Here is a 15,281-nt window from a genome sequence, read left to right on the forward strand (position 1 = left end):
GTTTTTCAAAGCTTGGCCTACCGAATACACGTTGAGATATGGATAAAGTTGCACTTCCTAAGGCTTCCACAAGATGTCAACCGTCTTTAGAAACTTGAATGAGAATTCTACTATGAAGGAGTGGTTCATGAGACCTCTTTGAGTCAGTGGTCTGGCAGAGTGCCTTGGTCTCATGACTCGCGCTCCCAACAGAGTTACCTCTCGTTCCAGTGCTTTTCTGAAGACAAAGGAATTCTCTGGTTCAAATCAAATCAAATCAAATCAAATTTTATTTGTCACATACACATGGTTAGCAGATGTTAATGCGAGTGTAGCGAAATGCTTGTGCTTCTAGTTACGACAATGCAGTAATAACCAACAAGTAATCTAACTAACAATTCCAAAACTACTGTCTTGTACACAGTGTAAGGGGATAAAGAATATGTATATAAGGATATATGAATGAGTGATGGTACAGAGCAGCATAGGCAAGATACAGTAGATGGTATCGAGTACAGTATACATACATATGAGATGAGTATGTAAACAAAGTGGCATAGTTAAAGTGGCTAGTGATACATGTATTACATAAGGATGCAGTCGATGATATAGAGTACAGTATATACGTATGCATATGAGATGAATAATGTAGGGTAAGTAACATTATATAAGGTAGCATTGTTTAAAGTGGCTAGTGATATATTTACATCATTTCCCATCAATTCCCATTATTTAAGTGGCTGGAGTTGAGTCAGTGTCAGTGTGTTGGCAGCAGCCACTCAATGTTAGTGGTGGCTGTTTAACAGTCTGATGGCCTTGAGATAGAAGCTGTTTTTCAGTCTCTCGGTCCCAGCTTTGATGCACCTGTACTGACCTCGCCTTCTGGATAATAGCGGGGTGAACAGGCAGTGGCTCGGGTGGTTGATGTCCTTGATGATCTTTATGGCCTTCCTGTGACATCGGGTGGTGTAGGTGTCCTGGAGGGCAGGTAGTTTGCCCCCGGTGATGCGTTGTGCAGACCTCACTACCCTCTGGAGAGCCTTACGGTTGAGGGCGGAGCAGTTGCCGTACCAGGCGGTGATACAGCCCGCCAGGATGCTCTCGATTGTGCATCTGTAGAAGTTTGTGAGTGCTTTTGGTGACAAGCCAAATTTCTTCAGCCTCCTGAGGTTGTAGAGGCGCTGCTGCGCCTTCTTCACAATGCTGTCTGTGTGAGTGGACCAATTCAGTTTGTCTGTGATGTGTATGCTGAGGAACTTAAAACTTGCTACCCTCTACACTACTGTTCCATCGATGTGGATAGGGGGGTGTTCCCTCTGCTGTTTCCTGAAGTCCACAATCATCTCCTTAGTTTTGTTGACGTTGAGTGTGAGGTTATTTTCCTGACACCACACTCCGAGGGCCCTCACCTCCTCCCTGTAGGCCGTCTCGTCGTTGTTGGTAATCAAGCCTACCACTGTTGTGTCGTCCGCAAACTTGATGATTGAGTTGGAGGCGTGCGTGGCCACGCAGTCGTGGGTGAACAGGGAGTACAGGAGAGGGCTCAGAACGCACCCTTGTGGGGCCCCAGTGTTGAGGATCAGCGGGGAGGAGATGTTGTTGCCTACCCTCACCACCTGGGGGCGGCCCGTCAGGAAGTCCAGTACCCAGTTGCACAGGGCGGGGTCGAGACCCAGGGTCTCGAGCTTGATGACGAGCTTGGAGGGTACTATGGTGTTGAATGCCGAGCTGTAGTCAATGAACAGCATTCTCACATAGGTATTCCTCTTGTCCAGATGGGTTAGGGCAGTGTGCAGTGTGGTTGAGATTGCATCGTCTGTGGACCTATTTGGGCGCTAAGCAAATTGGAGTGGGTCTAGGGTGTCAGGTAGGGTGGAGGTGATATGGTCCTTGACTAGTCTCTCAAAGCACTTCATGATGACGGAAGTGAGTGCTACGGGGCGGTAGTCGTTTAGCTCAGTTACCTTAGCTTTTTTGGGAACAGGAACAATGGTGGCCCTCTTGAAGCATGTGGGAACAGCAGACTGGTATAGGGATTGATTGAATATGTCCGTAAACACACCGGCCAGCTGGTCTGCTCATGCTCTGAGGGCGCGGCTGGGGATGCCGTCTGGGCCTGCAGCCTTGCGAGGGTTAACACGTTTAAATGTCTTACTCACCTAGGCTGCAGTGAATGAGAGACCGCATGTTTTCGTTACAGGCCGTGTCAGTGGCACTGTATTGTCCTCAAAGTGGGCAAAAAAGTTATTTAGTCTGCCTGGGAGCAGGACATCCTGGTCCGTGACTGGGCTGGATTTCTTCCTGTAGTCCGTGATTGACTGTAGACCCTGCCACATGCCTCTTGTGTCTGAGCCGTTGAATTGAGATTCTACTTTGTCTCTGTACTGACGCTTAGCTTGTTTGATAGCCTTGCGGAGGGAATAGCTGCACTGTTTGTATTCGGTCATGTTACCAGACACCTTGCCCTGATTAAAAGCAGTGGTTCGCGCTTTCAGTTTCACGCGAATGCTGCCATCAATCCACGGTTTCTGGTTAGGGAATGTTTTAATCGTTGCTATGGGAACGACATCTTCAACGCACGTTCTAATGAACTCGCACACCGAATCAGCGTATTCGTCAATGTTGTTGTCTGACGCAATACGAAACATGTCCCAGTCCACGTGATGGAAGCAGTCTTGGAGTGTGGAGTCAGCTTGGTCGGACCAGCGTTGGACAGACCTCAGCGTGGGAGCCTCTTGTTTTAGTTTCTGTCTGTAGGCAGGGATCAACAAAATGGAGTCGTGGTCAGCTTTTCCGAAAGGGGGGCGGGGCAGGGTCTTATATGCGTCGCGGAAGTTAGAGTAACAATGATCCAAGGTCTTTCCACCCCTGGTTGCGCAATCGATATGCTGATAAAATTTAGTTTGGAACATTATTTGATGTTTTATATTAATTATTATATTTTATATTAAAAACATCCTACAGATTGATTCCTTACATCATTTGACATGTTTCTAAAGGGCTGTAACAGAACTTTTTGAATATTTGTCTGGACGAAGTGCCTGCGCCTCATGAAGATGGATTACTGGGCTGAACACGCTAACAAGTGGCTATTTGGACATAAATTATGGACTTTATGGAACAAATCAGTAATTTATTGTCGAACTGGGATTCCTGCGAGTGCCTTCTGAGGAAGGTAAGTGAATATTCATAGTGTTTTTTCTAACTTCTGTTGATTCCAAAATGGTGGATATTCCTCTGGCTGTTTTTGGGTTCTGAGCGCCGTTCTCAGTTTTATTTTTAAAGTCTGACACAGCGGTTGCATTAAGGAGAAGTCTATATTTAATTCTGTGAATAACAGTTGTATCTTTTATCAATGTTTATTATGAGCATTTCTGCAAAATCACCGGATGTTTGGAATCAAAACATTACTGCACGCGCCAATGTAAACTAATAGTGATGAGTGGAGGTCGTTTGACCACTGACCCATTACGGATGCAGGCAATGAGGCAGTGATCACTGAGATCTTGGTTGAAAACAGCAGAGGTGTATTTAGAAGGCAAGTTGGTTAGGATGATATCTATGAGGGTGCCCGTGTTTACGGCTTTGGGGTTGTACCTGGTAGGTTCATTGATAATTTGTGTGAGATTGATGGCATCAAGCTTAGGTTGTAGGATGGCCAGGGTGTTAAGCATGTCACAGATTAGGTCACCTAGCATCAGCTAAGAAGATAGATGGGGGGCAATCAGTTCACTTATGGTATCCAGAGCACAGCTGGGTGCAGAGCGTGGTCTGTGGCAGGCGGAAACAGTGAGAGACTTGTTTTTAGAGAGGTGGATTTTTAAAAGTAGAAGTTCAAATTGTTTGGGTACAGACCTGGATAGTAGGATAGAACTATCTCTGCAGTACATTGCAACACAGCCCCCTTTGGCCGTTCTATCTTGTCTGAAAATGTTGTAGTTAGGGATGGAGATTTCAGAGTTATTGGTGGTCTTCCTAAGCCAGGATTCAGACACGGCTAAGACATCCGGGTTGGCAGAGTGTGCTAAAGCAGTCAATAAAACAAACTTAAGGAAGAGGCTTCTAATGCTTACATGCATGAAACCAAGGCTTTTACGTTGACAGAAGTCATCCAAAGAGAGGGCCTGGGGAATAGGAGTGGAGCTAGGCATTGCAGGGCCTGGATTCACCTCTACATCACCAGAGGAACAGAGGAGGAGTAGGATAAGGTTACGGCTAAAAGCCATGAGAATTGGACGTCTAGGACATCCGGAACAGAGAGTAAAAGAAGCAGGTTTCTGGGGGTGATAAAATAGATTCAAGGTATAGTGTACAGACAAAGGTATGGTAGGATGTGAATACAGTGGAGGTAAACCTAGGCATTGAGTGATGATGAAAGAGAAATTGTCTCTAGAAACATAATTGAAACCAGGTGATGTCATTGCATGTGTGGGTGGTGGAACTGAAGGGTTGGATAAGGTATAATGAGCAGGGCTAGAGGCTCTACAGTGAAATAAGCCAATAAACTCTAACCAGAACAGCAATGGACAAGGCATATTGACATTAAGGAGAGGCATGCTTAGCTGAGTGATCATAAGGGTCCAGTGAGTAGTGAGGTTGGTTGGGGTCACGGCGATTCAGACAGCTAGCCGAGCCATGGGTAGCAAGCTAGCAGAAGATGGAGGTTGGTTTTTAGCCACCCCGTGCGTTTCCGTCGGTAGATTAGTGGGGTTCCGTGTGGTAGAGGGGACCAATCCAATTGTCAAAATGGTTATAGTTATAGTGGCCCAAGATAATTGTTTGATAGACGTGTTCAGATGGCAGCCGATATGCTCAAGACAGCTAATGATTAGCGGGCCTCAGTTAGCAGATGGGCGTTCAGGTACGTCGTGATGGAGGGGCCAGTTGAATAACTCCCTCGGGCAGATAACATTGGTAGTCCAGTCGTTAAGGCCCGGTGGGGCTCCGCATCGACAGTAAAACGGGTCCGGATAGGTCATTGTAGCCCAGGAGTGGCTGATGGATCTTTTCAGGTGGCTAGCTCCGGGATGATTGGTGTTTGCTCTGGAATCGGCGTTAGCCAATAGTCACTTGGATAGCAGCTAGGTAGCTGCAAGATCCAGGTATAAATGTCCAGAGCTTGCAGTAGAAATCCGGGGATATGGAGAGAAAATAGGTCCGGTATGCTCTGGTCTAAGTCGCGTTGTACAAAACTGACGATAGCTTTCCGAGCTAAAGGATAGCTGATGACCGCTAGCCGTGGTTAGCTGAATACTAACGTTAGCTAGTGAGCTGGCTAACTTGAGGCTAGCTTCTGTTGTGGATTTTGGATACGAGGTGAATAATACTTTTGAAAGATCCGCACCACATTTGGTGAGGCAGGTTGCAGGAGAGTGTTTTGAAGTTGAGTTTTTAGAAAAAATATATAAAAAGATATGCTATAGAAAAAGCTAAAAAGATATAAAATATATATATACATGGGACAAGATGAGAACAAAGGATGTCTGACTGCTACGCCATCTTGGAAAAAAAGATGCGACGAGAGAGCGAGAGATGAGAGAGCGAGAGAGAGAGAGATGCGACCAGAGAGCGAGAGATGCAACCAGAGAGCGAGAGATGCGACCAGAGAGCGAGAGATGCGACCAGAGAGCGAGAGATGCGACCAGAGAGAGATGTGACCAGAGAGAGAGAGAGAGAGATGCGACCAGAGGAGAGGAGAGGAGAGGAGAGGAGAGGAGAGGAGAGAGAGAGAGAGAGAGAGAGAGATTCGACCAGAGAGCGAGAGAGGTGACCAGAGAGCGAGAGAGGCAACCAGAGAGGCGACCAGAGAACGAGAGAGGTGACCAGAGAGCGAGAGCGAGAGAGAGATCACAGTGGCAGAATACCTGACCACAGTGACTGTCCCAAACTTTGACTATGTACAGACTCAGTGAGCATAGCCTTGCTATTGAGAAAGGCCGCAGTGGGCAGACTTGGCGCTCAAGAGAAGACAGGCTGTGTGCACACTGCCCACAAAATGAGGTTGAAACTGAGCTGCACTTCCTAACCTCCTGCCAAATGTATCACCAAATTAGAGACACATATTTCCCTTAGATTACACAGATTCACAAAGAATTCGAAAACAAACCCGATTTTGATTAACTCCCTTATCTACCGGGTGAAATACCACAGTGTGACATCACATTTATTTTCCATTTTGTACTTTAACCATTTGCACATCATTACAACACTGTGTATATACATAATGACATTTGTAATGTCTTTACTCTTCTGGAACTTCTGTGATAATAATGTTTACTGTTCAATTTTTGTTTATTTCACTTTTGTATATAATCTAATTCACTTGCTTTGGCAATATTAACATATGTTTCCCATGCCAATTAAGCCCCTTAAATTAGATTGAGAGGAGACCAGAGAAAGAGAGATGTATAAGGACACAAGGCGAGACCCAGATGCAGACACAGGACGTAGATGGTTTGAGTTTTTGATATTTATTATATCCAAAAGGGATTGGCAAGACAATGGTTTTGGACAGGCAAAAGGTCAAAACCAGTTCAGAGTCCAGGAGGTACAGTGTGGCAGGCAGGCTCAAGGTCAGGGCCGGCAGAATGGTCAGGCAGGCTGGAGGTCAGTACAGGCAGAATGGTCAGGCATGCTCGAGGTCAGTGCAGGCAGAATGGTCAGGCAGGCTGGAGGTCAGTACAGGCAGAATGGTCAGGCAGGCTCGAGGTCAGTGCAGGCAGAATGGTCAGGCAGGCTCGAGGTCAGTACAGGCAGAATGGTCAGGCATGCTCGAGGTCAGTGCAGGCAGAATGGTCAGGCAGGCGGGTAGAGAGTCCAGAAAACAGGCAAGTGTCAAAACCAGGAGGACTTGTAAAAGAGAATAGAAAAGGCAGGAGCATGGGAAAACACACTGATTGACTTGGAACATACAAGACGAACTGGCACAGAGTGACAGGAAACACAGGGATTTAATACACCAGGGAAAACAAGCGACATCTGGAGGGGGTGGAGACAATAACAAGGACAGGGGAAACTGATCAGGGTGTGACAAGATGACCAGAGAGAGAGAGAGGAGACCAGAAAGAGAGAGATGAAAAGAGAGAGAGAGGAGACCAGAGAGAGGAGACCAGAGAGAAAGAGAGATGACCAGAGAGAAAGGTGACCAGAGAGAGAGAGATGACCAGAGAGAGAGGGGTAACCATAAAGATAGTTGACCAGAGAGAGGTAACCAGAGAGATAGGTGACCAGAGTGAGAGAAAGATGTGAGCAGAGAGAGAAAGAGGTGACCAGAGAGAAAGAGGTGACCAGAGAGACAGAAGTGACCCAAAAGAGAGAGATGACCACTTAGAGACATGACCAGAGATAGAGAAAGAGGTTATCAGAAAGAGGTGACCAGAGAGAGATGTGATCAGAGAGAAAGAGATGTGACCAGAAAGAGAGTGACCAGAGAAAGATGTGATCAGCGAGAGAGGTGACCAGAAACAGAGATGACCAGAGAGAGAGATGACCAGAGAAAGAGAGATGACCAGAAATAGAAATAGTTGACCAGAGAGAGGTGACCAGAGAGAGGTGATCAGAGAAAGAGAGAGAGAGAGGTGACCACAGAGAAAGAGAGGTGAAAAGAGAGATGTGGTCAGAAAGAGAGAGGTAATCAGAGAGAGAAGTACAGAGTGAGAGAGAGGTAAACAGAAAGAGGTCACCAGTGAGAGAGTTGACCAGAAAGACATGTGACAAGACACAGAGAAGTGACCAGAGAGAGAGGTGAACAGAGAGAGGTGAACAGAGAGAGAGGTGAACAGAAGGAGAAAGATGACCAGAAAGTGAGATATGACCGCAGAGAGAGTTGTGCCCGCAGAGAGACATATATGACCAGAGAGAAAGAAGTAACCAGAGAGAAAAAGAGGTGACCGGAGAGAGTTGTCCAGAGAGAGAGATAACCACCGATAAAAAGAGAGTTGATCAGAGAGAGAAAGGAGACCAGAGAGAGAGAGATGCAACCAGAGAGAGAGAGGAGACCAGAGAGAGGAGACCAGAGAGAGCGAGATGCGACCAGAGAAATAGATTGATGACCAGAAAGAGATGACCAGAGAGAAAGAGGTGTTACCAGAGAGATGTGACTAGAGAGAGGTGACCAGAGAGAGAGAGAGGTGTTACCAGAGAGGTGACCAGAGAGAGAGGTGTTACCAGAGAGATGTGACTAGAGAGAGGTGACCAGAGAGAGAGAGGTGTTACCAGAGAGGTGACCAGAGAGAGAGAGGTGTTACCAGAGAGATGTGACTAGAGAGAGGTGACCAGAGAGAGAGAGGTGTTACCAGAGAAATATAACCAGAGAGAGGTGACCAGAGAGAAAGAGGTATTACCAGAGAGATGTGACTAGAGAGGGGTGACCAGAGAGAGAGAGGTGTTACCAGAGAGATAAGACCAGAGAGAGGTGACCAGAGAGAAAGAGGTGTTACCAGAGAGATATGACTAGAGAGAGGTGACCAGAGAGAAAGAGGTGTTACCAGAGAGATGTGACCAGAGAGAAAGAGGTGTTACCAGAGAGATATGACCAGAGAGAAAAAGGTGTTACCAGAGAGATGTGACTAGAGAGAGGTGACCAGAGAGAAAGAGGTGTTACCAGAGAGATATGACCAGAAAGAGGTGACCAGAGAGAGAGAGGTGTTACCAGAGAGATATGACCAGAGAGAGGTGACCAGAGAGAGAGAGGTGTTACCAGAGAGATGTGACCAGAGAGAGGTGACCAGAGAGAAAGAGGTGTTACCAGAGAGATATGACCAGAGAGAGGTGACCAGAGAGAAAGAGGTGTTACCAGAGAGATATGACCAGAGAGAGGTGACCAGAGAGAAAGAGGTGTTACCAGAGAGATATGACCAGAGAGAGGTGACCAGAGAGAGAGAGATGTTACCAGAGAGATGTGACCAGAGAGAGAGAGGTGTTACCAGAGAGATGTGACCAGAGAGAGGTGACCAGAGAGAGGTGACCAGAGAGAGAGAGGTGTTACCAGAGAGATGTGACCAGAGAGAGGTGACTAGAGAGAGGTGACCAGAGAGAGAGAGGTGTTACCAGAGAGATATGACCAGAGAGAGGTGACCAGAGAGAGAGAGGTGTTACCAGAGAGATGTGACCAGAGAGAGGTGACCAGAGAGAGAGAGGTGTTACCAGAGAGATGTGACCAGAGAGAGGTGACCAGAGAGAGAGGTGTTACCAGAGAGATGTGACTAGAGAGAGGTGACCAGAGAGAGAGAGGTGTTACCAGAGAGGTGACCAGAGAGAGAGAGGTGTTACCAGAGAGATGTGACTAGAGAGAGGTGACCAGAGAGAGAGAGGTGTTACCAGAGAGATATAACCAGAGAGAGGTGACCAGAGAGAAAGAGGTATTACCAGAGAGATGTGACTAGAGAGGGGTGACCAGAGAGAGAGAGGTGTTACCAGAGAGATAAGACCAGAGAGAGGTGACCAGAGAGAAAGAGGTGTTACCAGAGAGATATGACTAGAGAGAGGTGACCAGAGAGAAAGAGGTGTTACCAGAGAGATGTGACCAGAGAGAAAGAGGTGTTACCAGAGAGATATGACCAGAGAGAAAAAGGTGTTACCAGAGAGATGTGACTAGAGAGAGGTGACCAGAGAGAAAGAGGTGTTACCAGAGAGATATGACCAGAAAGAGGTGACCAGAGAGAGAGAGGTGTTACCAGAGAGATATGACCAGAGAGAGGTGACCAGAGAGAGAGAGGTGTTACCAGAGAGATGTGACCAGAGAGAGGTGACCAGAGAGAAAGAGGTGTTACCAGAGAGATATGACCAGAGAGAGGTGACCAGAGAGAAAGAGGTGTTACCAGAGAGATATGACCAGAGAGAGGTGACCAGAGAGAGAGAGGTGTTACCAGAGAGATGTGACCAGAGAGAGAGAGGTGTTACCAGAGAGATGTGACCAGAGAGAGAGAGGTGTTACCAGAGAGATGTGACCAGAGAGAGGTGACCAGAGAGAGGTGACCAGAGAGAGAGAGGTGTTACCAGAGAGATGTGACCAGAGAGAGGTGACTAGAGAGAGGTGACCAGAGAGAGAGAGAGGTGTTACCAGAGAGATATGACCAGAGAGAGGTGACCAGAGAGAGAGAGAGGTGTTACCAGAGAGATATGACCAGAGAGAGGTGACTAGAGAGAGGTGACCAGAGAGAGAGAGGTGTTACCAGAGAGATGTGACCAGAGAGAGGTGACCAGAGAGAGAGAGGTGTTACCAGAGAGATGTGACCAGAGAGAGGTGACCAGAGAGAGAGAGGTGTTACCAGAGAGATGTGACCAGAGAGAGGTGACCAGAGAGAGGTGACCAGAGAGAGAGAGGTGTTACCAGAGAGATGTGACCAGAGAGAGGTGACTAGAGAGAGGTGACCAGAGAGAGAGAGGTGTTACCAGAGAGATATGACCAGAGAGAGGTGACCAGAGAGAGAGAGGTGTTACCAGAGAGATATGACCAGAGAGAGGTGACCAGAGAGAAAGAGGAAAAACATAGTTAAACGCTTTACTGTTTTATTGTCACGTGCACAACATTACATCAATTATATATATATATATAATTTTGTATTTTTTTAACCCCTTTTTCTCCCCAATTTTATGATATCCAATTGGTAGTTACAGTCTTGTCTCATAGCTGCTACTCCCATTACGGACTTGGGAGAGGTGAAGGTCGAGAGCTGTGCGTCCTCTGAAACACATCTCAACCAAGCTCCACTGCTTCTTCACACAATGCCCACTTAACCTGGAAGCAAGCAGCACCAATGTGTTGGAAGAAACACTGTACACCTGGCAACCATGTCAGCGTGCACTGCGCCCAGCCCGCCACAGGAGTCGCTAGTGTGTGATGGGACAAGGACATCCCTTCCGGCCAAACCCTCCCCTAACCCAAACGACGCTGGGCCAATTGTGAGCTGTCCCATGGGTCTCCCGGTCGCGGCCGGTTGCGACAGAGCCTGGACTCGAACCCAGAATTTCTGCAATTATATTTTTAAATCAGGAACATCAAAAGATGAAAATATGGCACCGAAGGACATGGCTGGCATTTTACATTCTTCCAACCAATTGTGCTATTTTGTTATTTGGAAAATTGGAAAATAAAATTGATGACCTACGATTAAGATTGTCCTACCAACTGGACATTAAAAACTGTAACATCTTATGTTTCACCGAGATGTGGCTGAATGACGATAGGGACAATATAGAGCTAGCGGGATTATTCTTGCACCGGCAGAACAGAGACGCTACCTCTGGTAAAATGAGGGGTGGGAGTGTGTGTCTATTTGTCAATAACAGCTGATGCGTGATGTGTAATATTAATGAAGTCTCGAGGTATTGCTTTCCTGAGGTATAGCACCATATGATAAGCTGTAGACCTCACTATCTACCAAGTTAGTTCTCATCTGTATTATTTTAGCCATCTATTTACCACCACAGAACGAAGCTGGCACTAAGACCGCTCTCAACCAACTCTATATGGCCATAAGCAAAGAAGAAAATGCTCACCCAGAAGCGGCACTCCTAGAGGCAAGGGACTTTAGTGCAGGTAAACTTAAATCAATTTTACCAAATTTTTATCAGCATGTCACATGTGCAATCAGAGAAAACATTTCCTAGACCACCTGTGATCCACACACAGAGATGCATACAAAGCTCTCCCCCGCCCTCCATTTGGCAAATCTGACCGTAATTCTATCCTCCTGAGTCCCGCTTACGAGCAATAACTGAAACAGGAGGTACCAGTGACTCACTCAATACGGAAGTTGTCAGATGATGCGGATGCTACACTACAGGAATGTTTTGCTAGCACAGACTAGAACATTTTCTGGGATTCATCCAATGGCATTGAGGAGTACATCACCTCAGTCATCGGCTTCATCAATAAGTGAATTGACGATGTCGTTCCCACACTGACTGTACGTACATATCCCAACCAGAAGCCATGGACTACAGGCAACATCCGCATCGAGCTAAAGGCTAGAGCTGCCGCTTTCAAGTAGCGGGAGACTAATCCGGATGCATATAAGAAATCCCGCTATGCCCTCAGACGAAACACTAAACAAGCAAAGCATCAATACAGGATTCAGATGGAATCCTACTACACCGGCTCTGATGCTCGCCGGATGTGGCAGGGCTTGAAAACTATTACAGACTACAAAGGGAATCCCAGACGTGAGCTGCCCAGTGATGCGAGTCTACCAAACAAGCTACATTCATGCCTTTTATGCCCACTTCCAGGCAAGAAACACTGAAGCATGCACAAAAGCAACAGCTGTTCAGGATGACTGTGTGCTAACGCTTTTGGTAGCCGATGTGAACAAAACCTATAAACAGGTCAACATTCACAAAGTCGCAGGGCCGGACGGATTATACTCAAAGCATGCGTGGACCAACTGTCAAGTGTCTTCACTGACATTTTCAACCTCTCCCTGACCGAAAGTGTAATAGCTCCATGTTTCAAGCAGACCACCATAGTACCTGTGCCCAAGGAAGCGAAGGTAACCTGTCTAAATGATTACCGCCCCACAGCACTCACGTTGGTAGCCATGAAGTGCTTTGAAAGGCTGGTCATGGCTCATATCAACAGCTTCCTCCCGGACACCCTAGAACCACTCCAATTTGCATACCGCCTCAACAGATTCACAGATGACGCAATCTCAATTGCACTCCACACCACCCTTTCTCACCTAGACAAAATGAACACCTATGTGAGAATGCTGTTCATTGATTACAGCTCAGCGTTCAACACCATAGTGCCCACAAAGTTCATCACTAAGCTAAGATCCCTGGGACTAAACACCTCCCTCTGCAACTGGATCCTGGACTTCCTGACGGACCGCCCCCCAGGTGGTAAGAGTAGGCAACAACACGTCTGCCACGCTGATCCTTAACACTGGGGCACCTCTGGGGTGTGTTCGTATTCTCGCCTGTATTCCCTGTTCACCCACGACTGCGTGGCCAAACACAACTCCAACACCATCATTACTTTTGTTGACGACACAACGGTGGTAGGCCTGATCACCGACAACGATGAGACAGCCTATAGGGAGGAGGTCAGAGAACAGGCAGTGTGATTCCAGGACAATAATCTCTTCCTCAATGTGAACAAGACAAAGGAGCTGATCGTAGACTACAGGAAAAGGCAGGCCAAACAGGCCCCCATTAACATCGACGGGGCTGTAGTGAAGTGAGTCGAGAGTTTCAAGTTCCTTGGTGTCCACATCACATGGTCCAAACATAACATGGTCCAAACATACCAAGACAGTAGTGAAGAGGGAACGACAAAACCTTTTCCCCCTCAGGAGACTGAAAATACTTTACATGGGTCCCCAGATCCTCAAAAGGTTCTACAGCTGCACCATCGAGAGCATCCTGACTGGTTGCATAACCGCCTGGTATTGCAACTGCTCGGCATCTGACCATAAGGCGCTACAGAGGGTAGTGCGAACAGCCCAGTTCATCACTGGGGCCAAGCTCCCTGCCACCCAGGACCTATACAATAGGGGGTGTCAGAGGAAAGCCCATAAAATTGTCAGACAGTTTTCAAGTCCAAGTCTAGAACCAAAAGACTCCTCAACAGCTTCTACCCCCAAGCAGTGAGACTGCTGAACAACTAATAAAACTGCCACTGGACAATTTACATTGACCCCTCCCCCCTTCCATTTTGTACACTGCTGCTACTCAATGTTTGTTATCTATGCATAGTGACTTCACCCCCACTTACAAGTACAGTTTACCTCAATTAGCCTGTTCCCCCACACACTGACTCGGTAGCGGTGCCCCCTGTGTACACTTGTTGTATTCGGTGCATGTGACAAATAAAGTTGGATTTCATTTGATCCCACAGATCTCTCCAGACAGATACACTAGACAAGAGAAAAGCAAAACAACAGTGATTCTCAAGGAGAGCAGAGAGAGGAGAGGATGTCTGACACAGAAAGGCAGTGAAGCGTGGCCGTGTTAATGCTTATGGATTTGGGCTAATCCTGTAGCATAGAGAAAACGTCTTCAAGGTAATTACACGCTCTGATCTCATCCAGACATCTCTAAAACAAGCTGTTCTTACATATTACCCTGGATACACTTGTTACAGTTTAAGGTATTACATATACTGTACCCTGGATACGCTTGTTCCAGTTGTAAGTATTACGCTTTTTCAGATCATATGGTTGGTAGGATCTTTAGGTATTTATTTGCCCTTGCAGTCAGAGAGTTACGTAAGTTGGGAAACCAAAGTGGAAGCTGTAATGAACACAAGGGGAGACAGAGAGCTGGTATCAAAAAGGGTAAAAGTACAGGCAGGGAATAGGCTAGTAACGTAGTTTTGGAGATCCGGCAATAGGTAGACAACAGGAAATCCAATAGGCTAAAGTACAGGCAGGGAATAGGCTAGTAACGTAGTTTTGGAGATCCGGCAATAGGTAGACAACAGGAAATCCAATAGGCTAAAGTACAGGCAGGGAATAGGCTAGTAACGTAGTTTTGGAGATCCGGCAATAGGTAGACAACAGGAAATCCAATAGGCTAAAGTACAGGCAGGGAATAAGCGTCCTTAGTGAGGCAGGCAAAAACTATCATACACGGGAGGAGACAATCACGGGGAAAACCAGCGCTATGAAAGACCTGTGTCACAAAACAAACAATACCTCACAGTGATGGGATTCAAAGAACTGAACTAAATATTGTGTGATAATGACATACAGGTGTGTGAACAGGTGATTAGAATTCAGGTGATTGTGATCTGGAGAGTGAGCTGCATTCAGAGGATGTTTGAGAGTGTGAGTTGGAAAGTGGGCTGGAAAGTGAGCTGCGTTCAGGGGATCTACGTGTTTGAGGGTGTGAGTTGGAAAGTGGGTTGGAAAGTGAGCTGCGTTCAGGGGATCTACGTGTTTGAGGGTGTGAGTTGGAAAGTGGGTTGGAAAGTGAGCTGTGTTCAGGGGATCGACGTGTTTGAGGGTGTGAGTTGGAAAGTGGGTTGGAAAGTGAGCTGCGTTCAGGGGATCTACGTGTTTGAGAGTGTGAGTTGGAAAGTGGGTTGGAAAGTGAGCTGCGTTCAGGGGATCTACGTGTTTGAGGGTGTGAGTTGGAAAGTGGGTTGGAAAGTGAGCTGCGTTCAGGGGATCTACGTGTTTGAGGGTATGAGTTGGATAGTGGGTTGGAAAGTGAGCTGCGTTCAGGGGATCTACGTGTTTGAGGGTGTGAGTTGGAAAGTGGGTTGGAAAGTGAGCTGTGTTCAGGGGATCTACGTGTTTGAGGGTGTGAGTTGGAAAGTGGGTTGGAAAGTGAGCTGCGTTCAGGGGATCTACGTG

At 46.9% G+C, this 15,281-nt stretch overlaps 1 long non-coding RNA gene and 1 pseudogene across 2 annotated transcripts in view; one reads left to right on the forward strand and one right to left on the reverse strand.

Annotated features, from left to right (window-relative positions):
• LOC149979852 (uncharacterized) overlaps positions 1-15,281 on the forward strand; it is a 581,301-nt gene that overhangs the window by 96,772 nt on the left and 469,248 nt on the right. The window lies entirely within an intron of this gene.
• Positions 3,797-5,478, reverse strand: LOC149979853 (uncharacterized; annotated as a pseudogene).

This window comes from Oncorhynchus mykiss, chromosome 11 (assembly GCF_057628025.1).
Source record: "Oncorhynchus mykiss isolate SJ-2025 chromosome 11, ASM5762802v1, whole genome shotgun sequence".
In the NCBI taxonomy this organism is placed as follows: Eukaryota; Metazoa; Chordata; class Actinopteri; order Salmoniformes; family Salmonidae; genus Oncorhynchus; species Oncorhynchus mykiss.